General features: G+C 50.9%; 1 long non-coding RNA gene across 1 annotated transcript; it reads left to right on the top strand.

The window, feature by feature from the left end:
- Positions 1-2,181: 2,181 nt before the first annotated feature.
- On the top strand, positions 2,182-4,041 carry LOC306801164. The gene is made up of 4 exons (XR_013774001.1): positions 2,182-2,506; positions 2,632-2,761; positions 2,966-3,118; positions 3,636-4,041. It is a non-coding gene; the product is annotated as an uncharacterized lncRNA (long non-coding RNA).
- The last annotated feature ends 3,003 nt before the right edge of the window (positions 4,042-7,044 follow it).

Here is a 7,044-nt window from a genome sequence, read left to right as displayed (position 1 = left end):
AGGTGCAGCTTTCACTGCCTTCTCCCCCAGCTCCAGAGCTGCAGCAGCCATCAGCAATTTCTTTTCTTTTCTTTTCTTTCTTTTCTTTTCTTTTCTTTTCTTTTCTTTTCTTTTCTTTTCTTTTCTTTTCTTTTCTTTTCTTTCTTTTCTTTTCTTTTCTTTTCTTTTCTTTTCTTTTCTTTCTTTTCTTCTCTTCTCTTCTCTTCTCTTCTCTTCTCTTCTCTTCTTTCTCTTCTCTTCTCTTCTCTTCTCTTCTCTTCTCTTCTCTTCTCTTCTCTTCTCTTCTCTTCTCTTCTCTTCTCTTCTCTTCTCTTCTCTTCTCTTCTCTTCTCTTCCACTTGTTCAAGCCCTTTCACGCTGAGTATTAGAGTGGCAAATGCCCTCCAGATAGCATTAAGAGGCTGCTTAAAAACAAAATAGCCAACATAAAAACGCAGATGACTGCAGCACCGAGTTAAATATCTCTGCACTGCTGGCAGGTTTTGCAGCAAGCTGTAGCTGGACGGGTACACGCTTGATCTTCTGCGACTGTCATTAAAAGTCGATGTTGTGACTCTATAACAACACCTCAGAACACTTGGTGGAATCAGAAAGAAGTTCGTTTTTGACAACATGAAAACTGCACATGCAGGTGAGATCTGGGACCTCTGCTCCCCAGTGGTGTTTCATTACGGCACTGAAACTATTAAACCAATTTCCTAGCGCTCGGGTGTGAGGTGCTTGTTGGATTTCCCTAGTTGAACAGACCAGCTCAGAAGCCTGCAATTCATTAAGCAAGTTATCAGTCAACAGCCTCCCCTGCTCTTTGTTTGGCGTGCCTGCAATCCCTAACTCACAGCTGGGATTTTTTCCAGTTTGGTATAACGAGAGGGAGATTCTAAGTCCCTTTATTTGGGGCCACGATGCCCCAGCAGGTCGATTAGTAAGGTGTGAGTCTCTCTGCGAGCAGGGACTGACAGTTCTGCCCTCAGTGCTGCAGATTCAGCCTCTTAGCAAGCCCTCTGCAGCCACTGGGGAGGGCTGTAAATGAATCAAGTCAGGTAGCAGTGTAGCCACGGCGGCCAGAGCTCTGCTGGGACCGTGTCCTGCGCTCCATGGCAGGGTTATCAGCCGAGCTGGCAGCTGGCAGCAGTGGGAGCTGGCTGAGAGCAAGCTTAGCTGTCTGGAGGGCATGGTGCAGATGTACCCTGTGGTCAGCCAGCCTGATGTGTGCTGTCAGACCTAAGTAAGCTGTCAGCTCCTTAGCCAACACATGAGCTAATACCCTAAAGCAGGACAATGTTTTAAGGCATCCTTAGGTTGTAAAGGCAAGACATCATGCTCCTTAATGCAACCTAAATCAGCCAAATCTGTCTTGGGCTTGCACATCAACACTCCCTTTCAGGGGCCAGCAGGAAAGGTGCGTTTCCAACAGTCCTTTATGTCCTGGTTGTCACAGAGCTGTACTGGGCTGTTTTGTACAGGTTTTCTGTAGGGGGGCAGAGCCCAAAAGCTGGACATGATTTCCTTGGCTGTGTTGTGGGGGACTCTCAGAAGTAATTGGTGGGTCAAGAATTCAGAGCCACTGCCTGTAGGATGGGGAGGCACGAGTTACCACACAGAGTGAAGGTATCAGAGGAAAGTGGTACACCAGGTCAGTTTTTACTATCTCTCATCAAACCTAGAATTGCCTGTGAAACTGGGTCCCATACTGCCATCCTGGAGCCTCTGCACATCCCTTGATGGTTTTGCAGGACGCTGTGATGACTGCTCGTACATCCAGCTGCTGCCTGCTCTACCCATCATGAATGAGAAGCAGGGAAAATTGCCTTGTGCTGAGGTCTGTGCGGCTGCAGCTGGATCACTCCCGATGCTGAAGTTTGCCGGGCAGCCGCCAAGGCATGGCACTCTCCCAGGAGCACCCCTCCCAGAGAAAAATCTGGTGTTTTGGAAGCACTGCATTCAGGCAGGGACAGACTCAGCCTCCTCTTTGGCTCTCCTTTTGCCCTTCCTTCGGGTGAGGTGGTGACAGGGATGACAAAGGGGCTGCGGATGCTCGGTGCCGGGCTGCACTGCGCTGTGCACTCGGGCTGGCGCTCAGTAGTGCGGGAAGGCCTTTTCTTCCAGGCCTTTGCATTTGCAATTTGAATTTAATCCCGTGAGCTAAAGATAGCTCTGGCTCGCCTATTGTTCCTCCAGCTGGCAACAGCTTTATTTCTTTGATGCTTTCAGTTGTCTGTGGTTTCCAAGGAACTGACAGGCGCTTCTGACACAGAGCCTGTCCCAGCACTGTGTCACGCTGGTCACCGCGTTCGCTCGCCTGGCCCTCCCTTCAGTGCTCAGCTTCCCACTGGCAAGGTCTCCAGCAGACACTGCAGGTCTCCCTCTTACTGGCACGGGCTGGCTTCAGGGCTGCTCCCCAGTGGCTCCTCCAGGAGCACGAGTTATCCTTAGGAGCAGATCTTTCATGAAAGTCTCGCTCAGATATTTGTTAATTGGTTTTACTACCATTACTCCATCATAAGAAGTAAGTGATCCTTGATTCTGTGATTTTGTGATTCTTGGTGGCTGTTTGGGTTCATCTGTGTACCTCTCTAACCCAACTTTATTGTGTATTTCTCTGGTAAGAATTCAGTTATCACTTTTTTTTAGGAGCTTTCTGTGTCACGTCAGCCAAGGAAATGCAGGCTCTGCAAGGTCACTGGATGCATGTTTGTTTCTCAAGTAGTTGGAACAATGATTTGAAGTGGATTAATATTGGCAAGCTCTTATCTCTGTTTAGGTTTGTATGTGGTATATGTGCATCACACATGTATCTATCATATGTGTCATACACATTATGCTGTGTATGTGGTTTGGTATCTTGTAATCTCGAGGACAAAAATGGGGGGCCTTTCCAAAAACTGAATTTGGGATTGCTCCATGCTAATTTGTGTTGTTAATTAGCTGGAGCAGGCAGCCAATAAAGCAACGCAAATGATTTCAGGTTCCTTAGGAAATGTGCCAATACGAAAGCAAATACTGATTTAGATGTGGAATTTTCATAGCGCCTCTTGGTGAAACTCGTTCATTAAATTTAATAAACGTGCCGCGGTTGCGGGCTGCTGGTGAACACTGGAAGAGGGAGAGCCCTGGATGGGTGAATCCCTCCCTGGGCTACCACAGCTCCCATCGCGATCCAGGAGGGTGGGAGAGCCCAGCCCCGCAGCCCCGCAGCCCCGCATCCCCGCAGCCCCGCAGCCCCCCAGCCCCGCATCCCCGCATCCCCGCAGCCCCGCATCCCCGCATCCCCGCAGCCCCGCATCCCCGCATCCCCGCAGCCCCGCATCCCCGCATCCCCGCATCCCCGCAGCCCCGCATCCCCGCAGCCCCGCAGCCCCGCATCCCCGCATCCCCGCAGCCCCGCATCCCCGCATCCCCGCATCCCCGCAGCCCCGCAGCCCCGCATCCCCGCAGCCCCGCAGCCCCGCATCCCCGCAGCCCCGCAGCCCCGCAGCCACTCGGAGATCGCCCGGCTCCGTCGGGAAGCGCTGCTGGTTCGCTCTGCTGGCGCCCTGCCCCAGGGGCTGCCGGCTGTCTGCAGGCACGGAGCCACAAGGAGCTGCACGGGACATGAATGCAGAACACATCCAGCAGGGACACTTCCTTTCCTGCAGCAGAAAAAGCCGTTCCTGCGTAGAGGGACAAAAATCAGACTCAGCACAAGGGAAAGTCTGCCTCTGGGTTCCCAGGTAAACTAAAGGAAATATATGGGGCAGGTAAACTGAGAGGAATAACTGCAGCCTTTTCCTCCTTTTCTGGAGATTGCCTAATGTCACAGAATTCTGTATGTGAGAGCATAACATCAATACTGCACTTGAATATCTCTCTGCCCTCTGAACTGCCCCAGTTCCTGGTTTGGGACAGAATGGGGATCTCGAATAAAAGCACTCTGCAGCAGAACACCAACTGTTTGGAAAACTGGCCATGAAGAGTTGCAGACACTTCAGCAGAGCAGAAAGAGGACATGGAAAGTTTTCCAGGAGAGGGTTACTGAGTGCCTTTAGGGATGGACTGAAGCTGCAGAAGAGCACGTATGTTTTGGGCTTTGAGCAGTCATACAACTGGGATTCAGTTCTCCCCAATCATACTCTAGGACTTCTTCCCACACAGCTGCTGGGGTGCTGTTCTCCAAGTTCGAGGAGTGTCAGACTGAAAGGAGCTGTGTTTTGTCCCTGAAGTCAAAGGAAGCAGACACAGGAAGTCTTGATTGCCTTGATAAAGTTGTCAGTGAATGGTCACTCACATCAGATACAATCTGAGTATCCCCAGGGTGCTCCAGGAAATGCGTGTGCCTGTGTTCACTGCTGTGCTGAGTCCATGCTTGACCTCTGCAAGTACATCTACCTGGTGCCTCTTAAAAGACAAACAGCATGTTGAAGTAAATTTTGATCATCTGTACTACATGTGGGGCCTGAAGCCTTCCTGTAAGAGGATTCAGATGCTGTGATTTAAGGGATGAAATAAAACTGTTTGTGAAGGCAGAGTTTGCCCCTGTGTTTTAGGCAGAGCGACACTGACGATTTTAATTGCATGTCCCCCTGGGGAAAGCAATGGCAGCAGCTCCATTGATTGGACTTCAGTCTGTGGTCAGTAGCAAGCACAAAAACTTAAGATGAAAAGCACATGTCTGACAGAAAGAAAAATAAGGGTTTTCTCCCTGTTGGGAGCCTTGTGGAAGACATTTATTAGTGACACTGGGCAAGCCATGTCTGCACTACAGGGGCAGGCTGCAGAGCCTTGTACACAGCAGTATGAGGGAGCACGCTGAGATGCCTTGTGCTGTTGGTGTTGTGCTCTGGGGGACATCCTTAAGGAGAGAACCTCCCCACCTGTCAGAAAAAGAGATATGATTTTGTTTGTCACAGGAGATTAAAGACACTGATACACTAGGGAGATCCAGCACCTCCATGATAGCTGTGGCAATTCATCTGGAGGCCATCTAATGCAGCTCAGAAATGGAGTTCCAGCATCTGAAGTGACATAAGAATTACTTTACATTCCTCTTTTCATTTTATGTTATTAGTAAAACAATTTTATTATTATGCTACTTGCTGTTGTGCCTTCTTTATTGACATCCAGAGAGAATTCTGCACATCCCTGTACAGAATGCCCTCTGATGCCCCTTGAAGAGGGGCTGATTAATAAGGTGCTGGTCCAGGGTCTTTCAGTCTGAAGAAGAAGGGCTGATTCATGAGGAGCTGGTTCAGGGTCTTTCAGTCCGAAGAAGACTGGGGCTTGCTCATTCTGTGGGAAGGAGCTGAGCCCAGGGGGGCACAGCAGTCAGAGTGCAGGCAGAGTGCAGGCAGCTCACTGCTACTTCTTGTGAGTGTGACAGGAGCCAGGATGAGAGGCCACGACTGTATGCAGCATGGACAGCTGCATCCAGGCAAGGGGGCCACTAATTCAACCTTCCCACCTATGAGGAGAAACAGCTGCTGCTGCCACTGCAGACAGCACACAGCAAAGCCATGGTGTTGGCTTCCCAGCCTAGGGGATCCTCCCCCTCCTGGGCTGCTGCCTGCCAGGATGAGTCACGCTTGCTGCTGGAGCTGGGGCTTGGTCCCATGCCAGGAATGCACTCCGGAGGGAGACCGCAGAGAAATACAGAATAATTTGCAAATCCATAAAAAAACCCCATTGCTTCCCAGAGCGTTGTCTCAGCAGGTGCCAGAGCGTGTTTGGAGCAGGTGTCACCTGCCTGTGTGTGCTCCTGGGGGACAGGCCCCTGTGCCAGGTGACCTGGCAGGTCTGTGGTGTGCTGAGGATGGGCTGTGAGTGCCAGAGCATGCTGATGCCAGAGCTGCCTATGCACGGGGTGGGGCTGCTCCCACCACAGCACCTCGTGAGCCATTAGCCAGGGCACGCATGGTGACGCCGTGCCACAAGCAGAGAGGAACCCCACTAGCTATAAAATGGCATGGAAGACCCCCAGGAGTCTTGTAGAACAGAATGGCGGAGTGTAATGAATAGTCAGACATATGGTAAAAATGAATTAATGTCGAGTTGCCATCCACTCTGCCATTTTTTGCTTTCAGTTTCCCCACTGTGCCTGTCTCCTGGCATCACTGAATCTTGATTCAGGGAGAGGCAGCCAAGTAGCTTCCTGTGAAGCCAACATCACATCCTAAGTTGGCCAACAACCTGGTTGTGCTTCCTCCTGGCTCCATCTGGCTGGGACTCTCTCGCCTGGTCTGGTGGAGAATGACCCAGCCCCAGAGGCATGGGTCTGTGTCTCCTCCCCTCTGGCAGGGAGCCACCTGCCCTCGGGAGATGCCAGCTGATGGTGAGCACAAGTGCCTCCAAGCAGAAGCTGCCCTGAGCATGACAAAACAAGTCCTGAATCTCAGGTCTCACAGCTGCAGAAGCAGTGGCTCCGATCCAGGACTGCAGGAGGCTCACCTGGAGCTCCTGGAGACCTCTGTGACTGAGGTGCTATGGCTTGTCTGCTCTCTGAGAGATTCTGGCTGTTTCAGCAATGTCCTGATAAAGAGGAAAGGTCCAGCCTGGTGGAGCAAACTTGAAGGAATGACTTTTGTGAGCCTGATGCATTGCTATAGTCAGTACCAGTGCAGGTGTGTGTGTATGTGCATGTGCTTATGTGAGTGCACATATAATAATGAAAAATCCTAATTTTCCCACCAAAAAGTAAAGACTGCCATGTACATTGAGTCAGTTTACAAACTTAGTACATGATAAAAAACTTGCATAGTCCAAGAATTGTATGGGGCAGAAAAGTGCAGGAATATTGTGTCCATCCTCTGCCTTCCTGCTGCAGCCTTTTCATCCACAAGAATCTCTTCTTATGCTGCACACAGCACAGATGGGCTTTCTCCAAAAGGAGTGTGCTGCTTCTTTGCCCTTGGAACTGCTGCTGTGTCTCAATTTGAACAGGCCTCAAGGAGTAAAACAGAGGGGCAGGAGCACAGCTGGGGCTGTGCAGGCAGGGAATGGTCTCTGCCAGGATACACTGCCTGCAGGTGCAGCTGGAGGAGCGGCTCGATGGCAGCAGTGCAGGCTGTGTGT

Source organism: Erithacus rubecula (genome assembly GCF_903797595.1).
Source record: "Erithacus rubecula genome assembly, chromosome: 1".
NCBI lineage: Eukaryota > Metazoa > Chordata > Aves > Passeriformes > Muscicapidae > Erithacus > Erithacus rubecula.
The sequence above is the reverse complement of the archived record's forward strand: the minus strand, read 5'-3'. Positions and strand labels throughout refer to the sequence as shown.